This window comes from Anguilla anguilla, chromosome 9, assembly GCF_013347855.1.
Source record: "Anguilla anguilla isolate fAngAng1 chromosome 9, fAngAng1.pri, whole genome shotgun sequence".
Taxonomy (NCBI): Eukaryota; Metazoa; Chordata; class Actinopteri; order Anguilliformes; family Anguillidae; genus Anguilla; species Anguilla anguilla.
The window spans coordinates 16,005,193-16,027,813 of NC_049209.1; the positions used below are offsets into that span (position 1 = coordinate 16,005,193).

At 39.8% G+C, this 22,621-nt stretch overlaps 1 protein-coding gene across 1 annotated transcript in view; it reads left to right on the top strand.

Annotated features, from left to right (window-relative positions):
- The first annotated feature begins 11,242 nt into the window (after positions 1–11,242).
- LOC118236199 (capping protein inhibiting regulator of actin dynamics-like) overlaps positions 11,243–22,621 on the top strand; it is a 57,605-nt gene continuing 46,226 nt past the window's right edge. Inside the window, exon 1 of the mRNA XM_035434352.1 lies at positions 11,243–11,553. The gene's annotated coding sequence lies outside the window, so the exon portion shown is untranslated. The remainder of the gene's footprint in view (positions 11,554–22,621) is intronic.

Sequence of the window (22,621 nt, forward strand, 5' to 3'; positions counted from 1 at the left end):
ACAGAAATTTGTTTAAATCAAAGTTATTTCAAATTTAAATGTTTTGGCACCATGGTGATCATAAAGTAAGCTTCACCTGAAGCTGTCATTGAACAATCCTTCAATTGCAATATACGTTATATTTTTTAAAAATGTGCATTAGTAATTATTTATGCATCACAAAGTGCAAGTTAATTATGTGAATAGGTACTGGATTTTATTTATTAATGTTTGTTTTACTGTCCTGTGCATACTTATATTTTATAAATATGGACAAGAGTGCCAATCTCCCCTGTCTTTGAGCTGAAAATATAAAGAGACGTTCAAAAATATGTTATTCTGCAAACATAATGAAAAAGTAGAGGTAGCTGTTTCAACCACTGGCCTGATTTGTATGATTCAATCAAACTTATCAGTGTGTGTCTGTGGACCATTCATCGCAACTACCAGGGCATTGCTATTTTTTAAAAAGGCCTAGCATTGCACATTTGTTTGAGGTTCTGTTTATTTTAAGAAATCTGAAAATGTTGCCTTTCATTTTGGATTGAAAATGACACAGACTCCTAAGCAAGAGTGTTTCAGTCTTGTCTCTGGCAAATTACAGTCTTTCCTACTCCTATGTTTTATGTGCTTCAATGCAAGTTATCTTCATTATTAAATCATACCAGCAGGTAGCATCCTGTTAACTCCACGATGAAGCACTGTAAATAGCACTTAACACAAGATAATGCACAGCGTCGGTCAATTAAACTTCCAGTAATTTAATGCTGATTCTTGACTTGTTGAACTGTGATACAAAATAACATACAATATCCCTTTTATGTAAAATAGACAAATATACACTCTAGAAAAGCCATTTGGAGCAGCAGAGAGAGAATGACATCAAATTGCAGAAGGTACATCAAGGTACATGAGGTGTTGTGTTATTAGTACTGGCTTTCATTTTGTCAAGATCGACTCTGACTGTAGTTCAGATTAAAATGTTTTTTCAAATTTAAAGTTCAGTCTTTCATCAATGTTTTATTCATCCAAGTGTCCCTTAACTTGTAAAATAAATTCATGGACTGTACGGTACTTGGGAAAATTACAACGGTCTACCAATGCTAACTGTCGATATCTGTACAATAAAACTAAATGTTCCATGTTCTTCTGTCTTAAGAATAGTTACTATATGAATATACTGCAGTCCCCCTAAAACTGATGGAAATTATAACTGCAGCAGAAGTAACTTGCCTTGAAACTATTACAGATGTGTAATGTTTCACCTTCTGGCTGTCTGGTGTTTTGTATTCTATCTAGTTACGTGTTCTGTTCCCACATTATAATTAAATTCAATCTGACCCAGAGTGTGTTACCTTAGCTTCTGTTATCAAGTTGTTTTTCAAAGAGGGAACAGTTGTGATAATGTGCGTATTGTTTCAAAGAAAATGCAAGTTTCCTTATGGCAAAACAAAGTCATTTTCTATACATTGCTGTACCTCCTACTCCTAAAATGATCTCTAAAAGAGAAATTCAATGGACGGTTTCAGGATGACCTAAAACATTGTTTGTATATTCACCTTATGAAATGTCATGATTTTGTTAGACCTATTTCATAATTGTCAGATTCTGTATAGTCAGAAGTATTTTGATCTCCCAAACATACAAATTTAAACTAGAGTCAAAGTCATAAAGTCATTTTCATAAGAAGGAAGGAAGTCACATTTCCATGTTCAAAGCTGAATGGATAATCAGTCACTATTGTGATATAGTCCTTTATGATTTAGCCTTTGCTCAACAGTATGCTAAAACTGTGTACATACGAGACAATTTATAAGGAACTACAAATTTTTCCGGTAAACATTTATTGGCTAAGCTGACATTCACTGGTAAACAGAGTAACCTTTTATCTGGAGGCCTGAGCTTTATAGAAATGCTACCTATTTCCTTAATGGATGCTTGATCTTGATTAAATGTCAGGGGAGAACAGGGTTACTATTCTAAGTCAATAGCCGTCTCACCCTCATTGAGTTTTGGCAGGCGAGGAAGGACTTTGTACTCATGAATTGCAATGGCAGAAGATGTCTTTGTTCCAAGCATGCTCTCCTTGTAAAGTTTTTGTTTGTTTTTTTTTGTACAGAGCAGGGTAATTGTTATGCTGTTGATTAAATATTGTATAGTTGTTAATTTTCTATTGCTTTGTGTATAAAGAAACTTTCCTGCCTGGTTAGCTTTGTATTTCAAATGTGTTGCACAAGTTACGAGTTCTGCAGAGATTTTTTTAATTGTATTATTTTTGCTTATTGTATGTTTATTTTATAAGAAAACTGTCATATGTATTGTACAAAAATGTAAGAGTTGTTGTTTTTAAATGTTTAATGTCTCTCTAAAAATGTATAACCAGTATAATTGCTTCTCTATAAGAGGGTTAATTATGCTATTGTATGGAAATGAAAAAATTGGAAAAAGAAGTTTTTATTAAACATTTCTGTAAATTGAAGGCATTCTGTTTTTCAAGCAGTTTAGTCTTTTCCTTCACTCATAAAATGGCTCCCTCAGCATTTAATAGCAATACTGATGTTTTAACACTAGGGGGTAAAAAGGGGGTAACATACTCCAGCCATTGCAGGAGGATGTTAACTTCTTATTTTTTCTTACGTGGTCTGTTTCTTTTGCACCAGAATTATTTTGTTTGAGGAAACACTGTTCCCACACACGAAATGCTTATGCTGACTTAAGGTTTTTGCAGTGCCTTCTCAATACTGAGCTGTTGCTAACTGGCGCCCCGCGGCACATTTTATGTGTTTTACCAACCCATACTGCGAGTGACTCTCACGTGAATCCATTTGGCTAGCTCCAGGGAGAGCATTTGGTGAGATGTAAACCACAACGCTGTAATCTTGATGCCTTTAAATTGATAGGCTGCAAATTGATTCTTTTTATGATCGTTATCATTATCACGGGAAAGCAAATGTGTTGTGTGGATCACAGCGATGTGTGTGTTCTTTGTTCCCATTAGGGATAAAGACCTCTTCCGCAGCACTAATACTGCATTAACCTGTTATACCCTCCAGTAATCAACAAAGGGTTTTCTAATATATACAGTGAATAGATAGAGTCCAGGGAATGATTCTCACAGCTACCCCAGGGGGAAAATTGGATTATATATATAGATACATATACAGTGAGCTCCATAATGTTTGGGACAAATACTCTTGATTTGGCTCTGTACTCCCAATTCACACGGTTAAAGTGCAGCTTTAATTCTCAGCTTTAACTCAAGGGTATTTTTTTAATACATTTTGGTTTCACCGTGCAGCACTTTTTATATATAGCCCCTGCATTTGATGAGCACTATGATGCTTGGGACATATTAAAGTTATGTAAATGAAAGTAGTCATGCTTTGTGCTTTTCCACATATGCTTTTCATGCAATGGCTGCTTGAAGTCTGTGACTCATAGACATCTCCAGGTGCTGAGTATTTTCTCTGGTGAGCAGATACGATGCTTCTGCACACTTCAGAATCCATTCTGCTGCTTATTTCAGCAGCTACATCATCAATGAAGACAAGTGAGCCAGTATCTGTGACAGCCATGCATACCCAAACCATAGCACCCCCACAACCACGTTTCACAGATGAGGGGGGGGGGTGATTTTGGTGATTTGGCAGTTCCTTTCAGCCTCGACACTTACCTCTTGCCATCACTCTGATACAAGTGAATCTTGGTCTCATCTGTCTAAAAAATTCTTTTTCCAGAACTCTGCAGGCTCTTATAGGTAGCCTACAGAGAAAACTGTAACTTGGCCATCCTGTTTTTGGGTTAACTGGTGGTTTGCATCTTGCAGTGTAGCCTCTGTAGTTCCGTTTGTGAAGCCTTGTGCTGACAGTAGTGACTGACACATCCACACTTGCTTCCCGAAGAGTGTTTCTGATCTGATGGACATGTTTGCAGGTTTTTCTTCATTATATTGAGAATTCTTTGTTCATCACCAAAAGAGGTCTTCCTTGGCCTACCAGACCCATTGCAATTACTGAGCTCACAGCTGCTCCTTCTTTTTAATTATGTTCCACACACTTGATTTTGATAAGCCTAAGGTTTGGCATATGTCTCTGACAGTTGTTTTTCTTATTTCTCAGCTTCATAATGGCTTCCTTGACTTTCATTGGAACCGCTCTAGTCCTCATGTTCACAAACAGCAATAATAGACTCCAATGGCAATCAAAAGCCAAGAATCAAGACTAGATGCTGTAAGCTCTCTTATACCTTCAACAAGGAAGCAATTGAATGCACATAACTGATCAGAAACACCTGCAAAGTCACTTGTCCCAAATGTTATAGTACCCTGAAATTGGGAGGCTATGTGTAAAATGTTATTTCTACATGGTAGAACCAAACTACCCTTTAATAAAGCTGAGAATCTGCACTTTTACCACATGTGAATTGGTTTATTGCAAATCTAAAATACCAAGTGAAGAAAAAATAGGTCTTTGTGCCAAACATTCAAGAGCTCACTTTGTGTGTGTGTGTGTGTATGTGTGCATATATTTATATCTATTTCTGTGTATATATGTCAATTTTATATTTGGATTGTGATACTAGGTTTATTTAGGGAAAATGAGCATATCTAAAAATATATATTCATTGTCTCTAAATAATAAAACCAGTATCACAATCCAAATATAAATTTTCTTTTGTTACTGCTCTGTCTAATGGTGTATCTTTCATTGTTCATGAGATTAATATACTTATTTCATTGCTTATCACTGGAGATGTGCATTCATATCCGTACATATTACTTGATAATGTTTCTGATGTGTGAATAAATGCTCCTTTAAAGACTCGTTATTAGAGTAAGGTCTTCTAGCTGAGCGTGAAGCCCACCTGCTAAATAATTTCCTAAATTAGATTTCTCAAACCCTTTTTTATTTACTGGTTCTGAGCATTTCATTTATTGTTGGAGCTGAGCCAGCTCCCTGACAGTTAAGATTTATTGAGTTAATTGCCTGGGGTAACCATGCAATAAAATCATCTCAAAGATAAATTTTTGTGGCACAGAAAACCATCAAGGCAATTTTTCAACTGCTACGGCTATATTTCCGCAGGTTACAGGTGCAAATTTGTTCTAAGCTGAAGCATCTCATTAGCGCCATGACTTAATCTGGCTGAGGTTTAAAGCAAGGTTTAACTGCAAAGCTAATATATAGGACACGTACGGTAGTCTTGTGGGGAAATTTGGTATTTTACTAATTGGTGAATCCATTGCCCGTGAGATACTGAAAGACATTAATTAGGAACAGAAGAGGAATTCACCTGCTTTCATCTTCCATTCTTCTGAGAAATCCGACATTGTAATGTATATATGGGTACTCAAAATATCAGTTTACATTATGTGAACATTACATTCAATTATTATTATATTGACTAATATAGAGTGGCTTAAAAGCGCATGAGAAAAGCATTAGGCAACAAATGGCAATACGCAATAAGTTCAAACAGATACGATTGCAATTACTTGAGTGTCGTAGGGGATATGTGTGACTTGTAGATTTTGGTGACCATGCAGCAATGGCTAAATAGAATATTGTATTTGATTCAGTTGCACTCAGATGTGCCACACGCGATTGTAAGCTGTGGTGTTAAACCCCATACGGGGCAAGCTAATCACATGACACATACACAGAGGGGAAATAATTTATGAAGCATTTAGTTAGAGAGCATGTCTTTGGACTTTGGGTGATAGGGCAATCAAGCAGAAATGCCACAGGGAAAATCCATACAGACAGAGCCAAACCCAGAAACAAGCAACTGTGAAACGGCTACTGTGTCACAAACATCATCTCATACAGACAAGACACAGGACACTGCAGTAAATTAGCATGATCTGAGACATATCACCAACAATTAGGATGTATCTGTTCTGTGTGGACATATTTCCAAGAAATTCTATAACAAGAGGTTCACTGTGTTTTTATTTATTTGTTGTTGCTTTTTTGTGCTACTTCAAAAATCTCTAAATATTCTAGCCTTATAAATAATAATGAATGACCACTGAATGATAATTCCTTGTGCTTTATTTCACATTTCACATTCATTTATAGGTACAAGGTATCCAAAGATCAAATTTATAAATATATGAATACATGTGGTGCAGTGGGTAGCACTGTCGCCTCACAGCAAGAAGGTCATGGGCTCGAATCTCGGCTTGGGGCCTTTCTGTGTGGAGTTTGCATGTTCTCCCCGTGTCCGCGTGGGTTTCCTCCGGGTACTCCGGTTTCCACCCACAGTCCAAAGACACGCAGGTAGGCTAATTGAAAACCCTACATTGCCCATAGGTATGAGTGTGTGAGTGAATGGTGTGTGTGCCCTGCAATAGATTGGTGGCCTGTCCAGGGTGTATTCCTGCCCAATGCACGCTGGGATAAGCTCCAGCACCTCCCGTGATCCTGACCAGGATAAGCGGGTATAGATAATGGATGGATGGATGGATGAAAAAAACTGTGAAGTTTCCTATTTAAAATATTGCTAAATGATACATGACACTTGGTCAAACTATATACATCATAGTCTGTGCTACATTCACCTCTGTATTAAAATGAAGAGGGTGTGACAGGATTTCTTGCACCTGGTTATTCTGCTGGTGTTTGCGAGCTTCTCTTGAGCCACACACACAATTAGAATTCCCTTCCAAATCTCATCTGAAAAGCAATTGGCCACACTGTGCTGTTCTTAAGGTATCGGATTATGTTGCATATGTGGTTGTGTCCTCTAAATTGTTGATTGCTTACACTGTTTTAAAAATGCTCCTCCTTTGATTCTTCCAGCATAGAATTTGACCATAATTAAGACCATAATTAAATAATTTAATAATTTAATTTCATGGAATGGTAAGAAAAATGTTCTCGCTTTTGTGTTTACTGTTAAGATTCTTGCAGTTGGAGTGCAGCATTTTCATTTAATAGCCAAGAAGAGGCAGTTATACTGATGCTATATCTGCCTGATTCCAGTTAATTGCAGATGCCTTTTCTGCTGCAACATAAAACAATACATTTAATGAGTCTTATTCACGTGCATTTAAAACTCGCCAGTTTTGACTAAAGTGTGTTAAGCGCTTAATTGAATGATTCTTGATTAAACTGAATCTCTGATGAAAAATAGCATGTCACATTTCACTGGTTTCTAATTTGCTGCTTGTTAGATTGATCATGACTGAAATGTTCACACAGAAAAACCTTATTAGATCCTCCATTTTACATAAAGCCATTATTTCATGTTCTCCGTCACATAATTAAACAGGACTAAATTTAATTACCTTCAGCTGCAGCTGAATGGAGGTGTGAAATGGACATTTCTCTCAAGTCAACAGGTGAGGTATATAATGTACTTTGATTAGCTATGTCTTTTTTAAGATGCAGTTTATACTGCATATTGTGTCAATGAATTGTGCCAACATTTAGCATTAGCTAAATAGCTCATAAGATCATAAAATTAGCTCATAAAAGCATGCACGACTAAACATTTGGCACAGCTTTGGGCTATACTGTTTATACCATACAGCATAGCCTTGTAAGGAAAATGTGGAAATCTCCCATTAATTGCCATGCTGGTACGATTAAATTTTATCATCAGTTCTTTTGTCAGTTATTCATCCTGTTTAGGTCAAAACTGTATTGAACCTTTAAGTCTTTAGAATTTTTAAAGAGCATTTTTCTCATGCTTGTTTTTTTCTTTTTTTCCTTTGACAACAACACATTTTATTAGACTGCCATTAACAATCTGGTGCATGTTGCACAATATTTATCCACAGAACTGTTCATTCAGTGTCCTCTTTCAATATCGTCATAGTATTCTGCATTATCAAAGTACATTGGCTAATCTCTACTTGGGAGAACTCTATTCCAGGGCGTGGTTTCGTTTTGAATGTCCTGCTGAATGCAAACCCAGCTCTTGTGGGTTCCATCATATGCAAGATACTTGCCAAGGTATTCCTCAGCCTCAAGACAACACAAGGGATTAAATGTCTTTGTGGATCTATGGCAGAGGTAAACATCTCAGTAGAACAGCAGCATCTCTGTGCAGACGCTTTTCACTTCCCCTGTGACCCACTCCATCTGCCCTGTGCTCCTTATGAGGACAGCAGCACATGACTCACTGTGACCTCAGTTGTACCCCTTTGCTTGCTGCATTAATTGGGTCTGAGGCTGTTAATTTCACAGAGGATGTTGTATCCCACTGCGGCAGATGTAATCTGAGAATTCATTCTGACCTTGTACATAAGGCAAGGAGGAGGAGCATAAACCTGTCAGTCACAGGCTTCAGTTCTTTTTTTGGTAAATATTCAATCAATGCAGTGGTAATGCTGTTGCAAGTAGCAAAGGTAGCAGCATTTGTAAATCTGTAATTTTACATAAACAAAGATAATCATAATCGAAACATAGGCCTATGATTAATTTCAGTTTTAGGTGCCATTTCAGTTTCAGTCCATATCAATATTTTGGTTTAAATGTACTGACACTGGTTGGCAATAGTCTCAGTAAGCAAGCGAAATGTAAACTTTTATAACATAGCACATTGACAAATAAGCAATTGTACTCTGTTGTGCAGCCTGTTTCATGTTTGAACAATGAGGTCTGTTTTTTATCACTGCTTGAAGATTATTTCACAGCATTCTCTTATTCACCGTATGTTCAGTTTGTTTACACAGTATATCTGTACAGTACTGCATTACATTTCTGCAGAATATTGAAAGGTATTCTCTCAATGTACAGGAGGTTTATCACATATATAGTTTATATATTTGTCGAATGCATTCAAGCAGTCTACTTCAAATGTGTACAACTATTTCTAAAATATGTGAAAATGAAAAAAACACATTTTTATTTTTCCTGTTTTATGCATTGCAATATCAATCCATAGATGTTGTTTTTACAAACAGAAATATATGCTGTATTTCATTCCCTTATGAAAACCACTAGCCTGTTCATTCATACCAAGATAGTTTCTTCAGCATTTCTGCTGCTTTTTGGAAAACATACCTTATATCAATCTCTCGCTCGCCCTCTGGATCGGCCTGCATGTAGAAGTCTGTTATATTCCTCTGAATATTTAATATCAAATGGAAAACGGTTATCAAAGTGTAATTTCACTAATTCTAACATGATCCATTTGTGGCATTTTCCAACCTAATATCAGCATTGTAATAAGTCTGAAATATTTCTATGTTACCCTTGTAACTATACATATTTGCGAAGGTAATGAATTTATAGCTCACTGTTTATAGACTGTTTGCTGAACACATTTTTGTTCCTGTCTTCTAATCATTTAGCCACATCAGATAGATTAAATTATTTTATACTACAAGTGACATAGAGCAATATGTATTTATCTTTACATTTACTTTTATTATACTTATTTACTTTTTGATGAGCATTTGAACATTTTCTAACTTCAGTCATGGCACCGTGTGCCCAATAGGCACTATAGGCCAGAGCCAGTGTTTGTCAGAACAAAAGCCAAAAGCTGTGTTGCTTTAGGATATAACATACGCGTCGCTCTTTCTCGACTCTGCATTCAATTAAAAGCACCTTGTTCTTGAAGATAAAACACCTGGCGCAAGTAAGAATGTTTGTTTCCTGAGGTTACGATAAGACTTTTATCTCCCCCCTGCTCCAAACTCCTTCCCCACCACAGGTTCGCGATGATGTATGGGCCATCACGTTATTTATTCACTGAACTGTTCCAGATGTGGAGCCATCATTTATCTGCGCGACATGCGAAACCTGCAGCCTGGCCCCTCGCCGTGACCCGGCTGGTAGATACGCGCTCCCCCTGCAGGACCCTCCCACGAGCGTGTTGTGCTCAGCTCACGCCCCGCAGTTACCCTCGGGGGGCTGCATGAGAAGCACAGGGGACCCCAGCCCTGCTGCTACTACCTCTCTGAGACAACATCACACACCGCTCACTCCATAGGAATCTTTAACAAATAGCTCCCACATGTTTTAAGGCAGCTTTTGGTTATGGCTTTCTCTCTGAAATTCTCTCATCATGCCAAGCGAGTTGCTTTTTTCCTTCGGAAAGTGTAAGAAGTTTGAATTTTACAAAAGCCTTTATTATGCTCTCTATTTGCTTTGCGGATACCCCTTTTTGGGGCAAGGTTATTTTATGCATACCAGATTTTATACATAGTATCCATTTATACAGTTGATTATTCAAGCAATTCAAGTCAAATTCCTTTCTCAAGGCTACCATGGCTGTACACTACCTAGGAACAGAACCCTCAACCACTGTGATACAAGTCAAACTTTTTTTTCAATAATGGCAAATATATTCATATATTTTACATAAGTCCTTCACTCATTTTATTATATTGCTGAACATGACTGCAGGCTATGTTCTTGCCCATCCAAGACATGACATGATTCATGTCCAGGTTAAACATTGAATTAATCTATTAATAAATGACATGAAAGAGCGATCTTTGTCAATGATGCTGACTGCATCTTCATTGTTGCAGAAACTGAATATGCCCTACAAAATATGATTAAGTAAAATTCCTAAAAGCACTGTTGATTTAACCTCTGAGCCCCCAAAACCACTAGAGGGAGCCACATTGGCATAGAATTGTAATAGATTTAAGATTATAAGAATGAAATGCTGATTCGTCGATTCAGCAGCAAGGCCCAGACATGTGGGTCTGAACATCATCCTTCATTTACAATGATATGAGCTTGTCCTGCAGATTCGATTTTGACAGATCAAGGAACCTAGAAAAAAGGCGCATTGATAATTACCCTCATTGCAAAATTCGAATGACCAACGGAGAAGCTAATCACGTTTGGTAATGCTCTTGAATGCCACTGACGTGAAAGAGTGCATGATGTCCCAGATGCGATAGAGTTTCTCAATGGGCAGGGAAGTTTACATAAAATGACTATTTAACATAATGCCCAGGAACCCGAGGGAGTTAGCAGGTCCTACACGAACATTTGGAGGATGTCCCAATATGCGCACTTGACCATACTTACACGCTTGGGCACTTGGCGTGCGCGTTCATGTCCTCCTCAGTGTACAGTAAGTGCGCAAGTATGTCCCATTTCTTGCGTAACCACAGTAGAAACAGGTTAACATTTGTAAGAATCCACGGAGTAAAATTTTTGTCCCTAATGTGTGTGGTTTTTTTTAAACTTATGATACCAAATGGCCATGCTTATGTTCTATATTCCTATTGGTTAATTAGTTGCGATCACGCATATATGTCTATGGTCGTGACGGCTCTGGTTTTTACGTGATTGGCTGCGAGTTTTTTGTTTGTAACATTGTTTTAAATTTAAGTCTGAGTCGGAGATGTTTAAAGAAAGAAGAAAGGAGTTTGGAGATCGTTTTAGTGAGAGTTGAAGCCATGGAGAGTTGGGAGAAGGATGGAGAACATCCGTGAGACTTAACGGCGAGCGAATGTGCAACTGAATTTCTACAATTCCGAGGAAAGACTGCTCGAACTCTGGAGAGAACCCACGTGTGGGATCGACTCGTTTCTCAAAGGATTGTCTCCAACGTTGGAATCTCCAAGTTCTTCCTCACCATTTATCTGCAGAAGCCGTGAGTACGCCGACGCGCCAACGGGTTTTTTTAATGGCCGTTTGTGAACATTTTTATTTTGTAGATGTGTTGGTATGTATGCGTGTTCGGGAAGTATGTTTTTATAGATAAGGAAGGTTACGCGAAGTAAAACAGTAATTCTAAAACTTGCGTATGGGTTATTGATTTGTGGGTTTTGTGATAAACTACACAAGCCCCCATATATAGCCTATTTTAATAACACCAAATTTAACTACATGGAAGCGTATTGCTACAGGGTAGCTCATACCGAATTATACATTCCCGGCCCAGGCCTCTAGAGATATGAGTCGTAACCAGTGAAGTTTTGATGTAGCTGTCTCGTTTCCATCCGGGGAAGACTCAAATGTAAATACTAGTTAAGAATTTGTTCTTTAACTCTGCTGGTAGGCTACAGAGTCCCGCGAGGCAGGTATGTGCCCTCCCAGTGATGTGTACTTTATCAAAACTTACGCTATGACCACTCCGGAATGGTATTTCGCCAAGCACACAAACCCAAAATTTGGTGATCATTGTTGACACCAGTCACAGGGTTGTCGGCTTATGCGTTTCCTGGAGGACAATGCAAAAGTACAAAAGTTATAACTTTGTTTTATTCATGTTGTAGCATCATGTTGGAATTGTTCATTTGAATATGACGTCAGTAAGCTAAGTTGTCCTTGGTTAGCAAGCCCACATCAATCTTTGTACACCTATTACTGGCTATAAAGAGTGGTCTGACAACAATAAATTATTTTAAATAGTGACTACGCAACAAAGTCTGTCCCAATTGTTTTTAAAACTCCTGCTTACTTGGGCACTTAATACATACTTGAACAATATGTGTACATTTACCCACATCACAATTCATCACTTAAGTGTGTAAGTGCCCAACGCACTTAGCCAAGTTTGGAGAAATGGGCAGCCCATTAGCCTGTCAAACATTTTTGAGTGTGGTAGTGCAACTGGAAGGGGGCAGATTTGGAAATCAATGATTAAATCTCCTAGCAGATGCAACATAAAAGGCTATTTTCAGGTGTTGACTAAAATCCAACATAGTGCCTTGCTAGCACTAGTAATGTGTGATACTGATTATAATAATACCAGTGTGCAAATAGACAGAATAGAGCAAATATGGGAAAGAAGCCTTGCATTGATTTAAAAAAGATGCTTAAAATTTATTTCAAGTCAGCTAGGCTAAGCAATACAGGCTTTAGTATTGTCACACTTGGATTACTGCTGTTATTTGGTCCAGTGCAGCAACAAGTAAGATTAATAAGAATTAATAAGTAGCACAAAATAAAGTGGCATGATTTGTACTTTGTTGCCAATATAGGACAAATACTGTGTAATAGCTTGAACTGGCTGTTGAAAACAGATAAAATCATTCACTACTTCGTTTTTAAAGAAACATCTCTGTAACAAAATGTCCAGAATTACTTGTAAGAATTACTCTGCTCAGACAGACTCAATTAGGCCTACTCCACAAGGCATTTGTGAAATAGTTGTTTCCTTCAACCTAAATGCAGAACAAATTCAATGCAGCGAATGCAAATTTTGTCAAGTGATGGCAAGCTGTAACTCATTACCAGAGCAGCAGCAAGCAAAGCATGCAAAGAGAGGTCAGACTGTCAGTTAAAAAAATGTTTGAATGTCGGTTTAAAAAAGGTCAGACTGTTGGTTTAGAAAAGGTTTATGAAGGTGCAGTCATTAGTGATATGTGTATCTGATTGGCTGAGTATAGGAACAGGTAGTTGCTAAGGCGGACTAATGGTTTGCTGCAGTTTCCTGACTGAACTCACTCTTAACATTTAATTTGCTTGTTCATTGGTTTGGATTCAACGTACATGCAAGTTTGTGTCTCTAGCATGCTCTCATGGCACTAGTCCTGTCATTATAGCACAATTTCTAATGAAATCACCTATCTTCTGCTTTACTTCTTATTGAGGCTTCCGTTGGCTGAGGCTATCTTGTAAATTGTTATGATTGTATATTCTCTTTTGCCAAGTGATATTGAATTTCATGAAGAAACAACAAAAGTGTCTTGTGTTGTACCTTTCTCAAACTATGGAATGTGTCAGTGCACAACGTCTGAACCTCAGCCTGCAAACAAAAATCTGGGATGTTTAATGGAGTTCATCCTGTCTCAACCAAGCGTTAGGTCTGTTGCTTTTATGGATGCATCAACCTGTTCATGGGTGAAGTGGAGAGATCTTGCCAGTCAGTTTAAAGCAGGTTGAATAATGTAATGGAACTGTTGTCGCCAGTGGCTGCAATCACTTGTGTGCCGAATAGGAGCATCCCTCCCCCACCCTCAAGATGTCACAGATTTCTAAAATGACCATGATCCTGACCCGAGTGTCGCTGCTGAACAAGAAGGAAACTCATTGGTTTAGCCGCTGCCATCAATTAGGTATATATGATGGTGAGGTCGAGAGGAACAGAACATCAACATTTAATCTTTCATCAATTTACGTTTCGTTATTGTGCGCACAGTGAAAACCTGGTGTCCTTGGAAATTGTCCATGGCAGCTCATGAACAGGCATTTTCTTTCGCCTTTCAGAAATCCGCTTTTCAGAGGAAACCCACAAGCACTGTGGAGTATGACTGAGGAAGCCTCACCAGCACTTGGGGTCATTCTCTCTGGTGAACTTATTTAGAAGTGAGTGTCTCAAATGGAATTGGTGTGACAGGGTCTGATTGTAGGTTCACCGTGGGTTCATGAGGGGCCAGACACATTCTGTGTGGTGGGGAATGACCTTGTGGCAATGTAAAAGTCAATGATGCAGGAACTCCAAGATATTGATACCAAAGAGGAGCGGCTTATTCTTCAGGACAGATAGGAAGATGACTTTATTTAGAGTGAATTAAAAGTGGAAAATATAACGAAAAGGAAACAAAAACATCTATCCAAACAAGAAAGCAAAATGAGCATGTAGCTCTGTTCCAGCTTCAATTATTACTATTGCACTTTAACAAACTGATCCACCTAGGCTACTCCCTCTCCATTCAGCCAGCCCTGAATGCAAGTCATTACCTGTTGCATATATTCTAGGACCATATAAATTTTTACATAAAATGTATGTGGATAAATATCCCAGTTCTCCAATGACTTACAGTAACAGCACATAAATACATTTAAATAGTCGATACAATTATTAAAACTGCACTATATTCCACATCTGACCAGATTGTACATTTTAAACATTGAAAACCCTCTGCAAGTGATACTGCCCCTGATCCTATTGGCACAAATGATGTGATGACATAGCCCAGAAGCCAGCTACCTGCAGTGAGTAAATGTTCTCTCCAGCTATATAATTGTTGTCCTGGAATTGAAAGGTTAGACTCGCCATTGTGCTTGTACATATAAACACCTAGCAATGCAATACACTTAGTTAGCCACCCTAATGGTGATGTAAATGCTAGGATGGCCGACTGTTTTATTGTTGTGGCCAATGTTTCGTGCACTACAATATATTGCTCCCAGGGGCCTCATTTATAAAATTGTGTTGGAATTCATCCTAAATGTGAGTGTACAATCATTTCCTAAAATATTTCTATTGTAGTGATTTCAGTGAAGGACAAACCAGGCAGATCAATTCCTTGAGCCATTGCACTCACTTATTCATAGGCAAAGTAGAATGCAGCATTAAACAGCATGGGATTTTTAGCACTGGTGGGAGCTTTGGCTGTCTTCTCTATTTATAACACAACCAGCCACCCATATTCAAATCAGCCAAGCACCTAACTGCCTAACTGGCTTATCTCACAGTCCAGTCCCAGAATATCTGCATAAAACCAGGAAGTATTAGGCTGCACCCAAACTATACACAAGATGCAGCAGCCGGATGGCTGCTGGTCATGGCTTCTCTTCTGCCACACTCCTGCACTGCTCAGGTGTTCTCTGGCCAGCTGGTGGACACGGCCCAGGCAGTCCTGCAGCTGATGGACATACTATGGGCCTGGCGTGGTGGGCTGGTCAGCATTGGGGGCCGGTTTAACACCAGGTCGATGGACATCCTCCGCTCATGACCAAACAGCAAGGCCGCCAGCGTGCAGCCTGTAGATTCTTGCTTAGCCATCATGTGTGACATCAGGGGCAGGGGCAGGTGCAGGTGAGCAGCACCAACTGGGTAGCTAACCTGCGGTTACTCTACTAGCCCGTCGCTCTGGGGGTGCAGCGGGGTTGTGCAGGGTTTTCTTGACATGTTCTGTTCTTTTCACCTGATCCTCCTTCCACTTCACATGCTCGCTGTGGCGGCACTGACTACTGGCACAGGGGCACCCCCTCCAGCTCTTTAAACCTCAATGGCAGTTGTAGTGCAGCGTGATCCGTGTGGACTTTAAGCTCACAGCCCGGTAGATACGCCTTGCAATGCTGCACTGCTGCTGCCGCTGCCAACAGCTCCCACCTGGTGACCCAGTAGTTGCGCTCCTCTTTGCTAAGCACACAACTGAAGTACGCCACTAATTTCTCCCCTTCTTCTGTGAGTTGCGATAACACCAGTGCCTAAATTGCTAGCATCAATGTATGCAAGCAAAACAAAGTAGAACCCCCTTATGGTAGCTTGGGCATCATCAATACAGGGAAGCCAGCCACTGTTACACCATGGTCCTGCATACAATTGTATGAATGTTTTATAAATGAGGCCCCCGGCCTTTCTTAAAGCCATTTGTGAAAACGTAGTCTTGTAGTTTCAGCCAGTTTCCGCCAACAGTTTGTAGTTCTAGTTGGCTAAAAGGCCGTAGCTCTGTTACATGTGGATGGGTATTTTGATTGCAAATGACAGTCTTTCTTGAAATCACATCAGTGTAGACTGAGGTTCAGAATCATAAAAGGACAGAAATAGATTCTCAGCTTATTGTTCTGTATTTCAGTGCAGAATAAATCTTCTCGGGTCACCCATCAATCAGCCATGCCTTTTGATTGAGTCGGGAAAATGTTGTTTAACACTTCTCATTTTGCTCATACAAATGCACTAGTCAAGCTGTAAGGCAAGCAATGGCTTTAAAGAAAGGACACAGGGTCCTTACAACTTTGCACTCGGTTGGAAATTAATCAGCAATTAATGCTTTTTAGTGTTACAATTTGGTCTGTATGTGACTTAACTTGATGTTGTTTAATTCATTTGCATACCTAATATGTATCAGTGAGTCTGGTATATGCATTTTATGAAGTACTATGACAAATTGTAGTCTGTACATAGCTATCATTTAATTGATACAATCAAATGTGTATTTTGGCTCCTCCTCCTGTCTTTATTTATGGTTTCTCGTGCTTGTGATGTCAATTGGAATTGGCTGCCTGAAAGAGGAGGCACAGCGCTATGATATCAGCAAGAAATTAAAGACGACTTTTTTAAACTCCTCACTTTTGGAGCATCAATATGTGTCCCTGCATCAAGGACGTTAATTTAAACTTTTCAGTAATTTTTTTTTTTTTTTTGCTGACGATCAAAAAAAAAAGGGGCTAGGATAAGTTGATAGAACCAGTTAGCTAGCAAGCGAGCATATGGTGCTGTTCAACAGTGACACTGGCTTGTGCTTCGTTGAAACCAACAAGAGCTTCAACACATGAGGAGTTTTTTACCGTTTTTGGGGGCGAACGAGATTGAGAATGAAGGACCTAATTGCACTGCAAAAAGCCAGGTGAACCTACATTAGAGAAACTATTGAAAGCTCTCAGAGACTTATGTGCTGAAGCATTGTGTGTTCAGTGAGAGAGATGCATTTTAAAATCAGAAACGGGCTAGATTTTGCACATGAATTTGGGGCTTCCCTTAAAGTGCTGTTAAGGGATTAGTTAGTATATGGTACAAGCAGTAAAGACTTGTGGGGAAAATTACTGAGTGACACGTACAAGGCTTTGACATAGGTGAAGGTGCTGGACATGGTCAATAATTTTGAGCGCAACGCCCAGAGTATTCAGCCATTGCACCATGCAGTGACACACATAAGGGCGGACCAGCTAACAGCCAGGCAGGAGGGACAGAGACCGGGGAAGCAAGGCAGAAGGCAGGGCACGGTTGACAGCAGAGGGGAGATGACCAGTGAAAAACCCTGCTACCGCTGCCTCAGGGCTGGACATTCGCCGCAGACCTGCCGATACCGGGAGTTCCAGTGCCGAGCGTGCCAGCGGATGAGACATCTGGAACGTGCCCGGTGTTGCGACCACGACAGGGCACAACAGCAGCAAACAACGCTCTCAGGCTGTGTGCCAAAATCCAGGGAAGGAGACTTGTTACAGTACCTCACTGCTGACGATGACACCAAAACCACAGGGACACCTTTAACGGCAGTGAGGCTTTCAGCAGAGCAAGCTCAGCCATCAAAGGACATGTGTCTGTTCACACTGACTAATAGCAGTGATCATACATGAAGCCATACAAGGTAATGTTGAGGTGTAACGGTAAAGTTAAGGATGGAGGTAGATACAGGAGCACTGGCAGGCTGGTCTGTCATATGAGAAAAAATGTACCGCTGCAGGTTTTCAAATGTAATTTTACAGCTTTGTCTATGGGCAATATAGAACCAATGTAGGCTATACATTATAAATACATAGAAAAGCATAGAAATCCATACAGCTTACTTATTGCTTTGTGTTTCACGCCATATGAAAATGAGTATATGACAGTGGTGTTCATATTTTGAGAATAAAAACCCCTGTTCACATTTGTAGAGTAACAGTATTTTTAACAAAATAAGTGAAATCTTATTTTCAACATTTACTGGTGCAGTGTTGTCAGATTCAAAATCGCTCTGTACCGTGGATTTTCACAACCACATTTATTAATTATTCCCAACCCACTTCTAACAAGTTAGCACAATCATGAAGAAAATTGCATATTTGCCACTGTCTGCATTTTCACTGAGACAAGCGGCAAGGCTGCTGTCTTGAGTGCCAATGATGGGGTCCAAAATGTTATCATAAAAGCATGTTTTGGCACTGAAATGGCAACAGTGAACTAGCATGAGATGTTCTGCACCAATAAAGAATGAAAACTACACCCCTGTCTGTGATTTAATATATTTGTGTTTTGAGGTAAGAAAAACTTTCCACTGAAATCTCCAGTTCCCACGAGAGTGTCTCTGGAACAGCTGTGAGTCAGGGATCTTGTTATTGTTGAGGAGAGATAGGAGAGAGAACTGGAGTTTCTAACTGTGAAAACCAAAGCTATTACCAAAAAAAGAGTGAGCCCTTGCTCTTGCCAGTAAACTTATATGCCTGACACCCTGAAGCCTATCCTTAAAACTGTGAGACGAAAAATTGGAAAGGGTATATCTCCCCTGATGAATCTGGAGTGTAGTTAATGCCTCCAGAGGCCACCTTCAGAAACGGAGAAAAGGCGTCTTAGCCCCTCCCGGTTTCTTTCACATGGCGGGTAGAATGCCAATGTCAACAGCGGGATACAGTCCTTCAGGTCAGAACATAACTCAGTGGAGGACAAGCCACAGTCTCTTATGCCGATGAGAAAGATGTTTCCATGAGCTACGGGAAGAGGAATCTTGGACCTGTTCAGTGGCTCTGTCTCAATGCCATATCCACGCCAAGCCTGTTCATTACAAAGCAGCATTGATTGAGTCACCACTTTGCCATTGCACTCTGCTCTCCGCGATTCAAATCATACAGGTGTTGCAGGTCCCTTGGTAATGAGAGCCATAAAACAACTAGTAAACCTAACTAAACTTTGTTTATGGAGGTACTTCTTATTCATCTATAAGATATACATGGATATACCCTTATTTTTGATGGCTTTCTTGAAATCTATTGCCGAAAAAGTATGGGTGCTTTATCAATCACTGCGGTAATTTGTTTTCAGGGGCACCCTTCGTCACAGGCTAACAAGGTGCCCCATATCGTTTGTGCTCAATGCCTGCCAGTGATTGACCCCTTCACTTTGTCAAACCACAGAAAAAAAATGAACCATTCCCGCAATCCCTTTGCAGAGTGATTTTCAAAAGGAGGTTGTGCGGTTGGGGGGTGGGGGGGGGGCGAGGGGATACCTTTTGACTTCGGCAGAACGTGTGACTGATTTTCAGCCTACGCGGTGAACGCGGGAGCACGCCTTCCCAAGATCACTGTAACCGACGGAGACATGATGTAACACTATCCCCGCTCCCCCCGCCTGGCACCCCCTGAGACAGGCCACATTTCACATATGAAGAATGGCGAAGAGAGGGGCTGCTGTGTTTGGTCTGTTTTCCCTCCACCTCTCCGCTGAGTGCTGGCTCAATGCTGGAGGGGCTCCAGGAGTCTGCGGAGTGCAGGTGGGGCGTGAGTGGCTCCACTGCTGGGCTCCAGGAAACCAAGCTGATTGATTGTCTTTGTGAAACGCATACCTGTGTTTGAATCACACTGCCGCTGTAGGTTTCATAGAGAATTATGATTTAATTAAGGCGTTCTTGGTGTACGTTCAGAATGAGGTGCATAAAACATCCACGCCATTAAAATATTTAAGTATTCAATGAGGTATAGCTATGTAGCCTACATGCTATATAGTATGATATCTATTGTTTCCCTATCAATTTGTAGACCATAGAAAATAGAGTGAATCTTCTTGTAGCACATTAAGTAAATGATTGTATTTTATGCCATCTCTGCAATCATTATTTATAATTCAGTTGATATAAAGTCTACGGAGTGCTGTGCCTGCTTTGTTTGTAATTACCCCTTCATTTCAGAGAATTGCATGTGGGGAGGAAAAAAAGCTAGTCCATTTGGCACAATATTCACGTTACGCAAAATGGTTACATTTGAATGAACACAAAATCAATTGTACAAAGCGCTGAACCTCATGACCTGGTAGCACACATTGTTTTGACTGTTTCCATTATAATGCATCAAAAATCTGGTCTGCCCTCAAAGAGGGATAATGGATAAATGAGCTCTTCCGCACAGCTGAAAGGAAATTTAAGGGGAAAGATTAATTGGAGCTGAATTCTGCTGAATGCCTAAGATGATGTTTTGTGGCAGTTATTTGCAGGCCCCTGTGTAGTTGTGCCATAATGTAAAGTGAAAAAGAGGTTTGAGTGTGGAGGGAAATCCATATCACTCCCTGTCCTAGTGTTCCTGGAACAGTGAGTCAGTTGATGTGCCAAATCAATCTTGTAAGCCCATTTGCACCAGTCCCTCATATGACAAAATATCAAAGTCCTTCTCCATTAACTGCATTTTCACACATTGCAACCTGGAAGGGCTCGATTAGTCTCACACACACACACACATGCACCATACAGGGCACAGCCACACACTTGCACATTAGAGATAAGTTTAAAATATCATGAAAGATGTGTAATGTCTGAGAGTTTGGCGCAAGTCTCTGCTCCTGGGCATCTACAGTACATTTTGGGCATTTAGCAGATGCTCTTATCCAGACTGACTTCACCGCATCATTTGCATATAATCCATTTATACAACTGGATATTTACTGAAGAAATTCAGAAAGTACTTTACTCAAGGGTACATCAGATGAACCACCCAGCAGCCAGATTTTTCAGCCCTCAGCTTAAAATGGTGGAAATAGATTTATTCAGGATTAGTAATTGATTTAAGGCTGTTATTGTCTTAAAGAAAACAGTAGGGGTCAGAGGAAATACAATTGACCTTATAGTTATTGGAAAATCATTGTGGACATTTGGCAGCCCTGGTCATCTTTCAGCCAGAGCAGGTATCATCTTTTAGAGATGGAGACCATATTTAAGGAAATATGGCAGATACCCATTATAAGGTTTTAATATTTGTGAATAATGTATTTGGTGCTTTAATTGCTTGCATTTCAACTGATGTTTCTAACATTCTAGGTTCCCCCTTGAGTATTCAGTGATTGAAAATTGATTGTTTTCTCTCTCTCTTCACCAGAGGTAAAATGTAGCAATCATAGTGTTTTTCTCTATGCTAGGTTTAAGATCAACAAAAACAATAATTTGCAAATGCATGAGCCTGATTTGTGTGTAACTGGCTTAAAATCACTTGGGATGGATCAAGATCAAACACATCTTATTGGGTTTGAAATTAACTATACCTTTCTGGGGACACGCAGCATGTGTTTCAGATAGTATGTAAGAATGCTTTTCAGAAGTTTTAATGTATAAAACCACAGCATTGCCAACCAAACAAGACCAGGTCAAAACATAGTATATGGCTGGACCTCTCTGGCCGACCAATGGTGTAACTTCATCACTCACGCAGTCACTCAGTCACAGACATTCGCGTTTGAGGGCTGGCCCCGCTGTTGCGGTCCAGCCAAAAAATCCCCTGGGTTTTATTTTCTTATGGAGGAACCACAGCTGCCTTTTTCAACACAGTCTACATGTTTGTTATCTGACCAAGTGTGAAACAAAGATGCTACTGCATTTAGGCATTGAGCAGATGCCCTTATCCAGAGCAAGTTGCACAGATTGCATATAAACATACAATTCATTTATACAGCAGGATATTTTTTACTGAAGCAACATCAGTTCAAGGGATAATGGCAGACTCCCCGCTGGCAATAGAATCTTTGCATCACAAGCCCAGTTCCTGAACTATAATGCTACACTGGCAACACGCTTCAATGGGCCAATTTGTCTAAGAGCTGTGGACATGGGGCTGGAGGATCTCTGTTATTTTGTCCTTCGTAGAACCTCTCTGTGTTAAGTACTGCTCTGCAAATTTCTGGGAGTCAGAAACCTGGAGTTGGACGAAAAGGTGTGAAAATGTTAGATTTCTGTAGTTTATTTCCAGACCTGTTCTCTAGCTTGTGTTCAGGGTTCATCCTTTATGGTGTATTGTTTTCCAGCGTTATTGACTCCACATCAACGATAAGTCGAGGGCATCACTGTCGCCTCACAACACAAAGGCTAGCCAGGGCCTTTCTCTGTGGAGTGTGTGTGTTCTCCCTGTGTCCACTCTGGTTTCCTCCCACGGTCCAAAGACATGCAGGTTAGGCTAATTTGAGACTCTAAATTGCCCATGGGTATGAGTGTGTGAGGAAGGTCTGTATGGACATAATATTTTATCTTACACAAGAGTTCAGTTTGTGGTGTCATTTGACAGTTGTCTTCCTGTAGAGAATTTCCTGTTTCGAT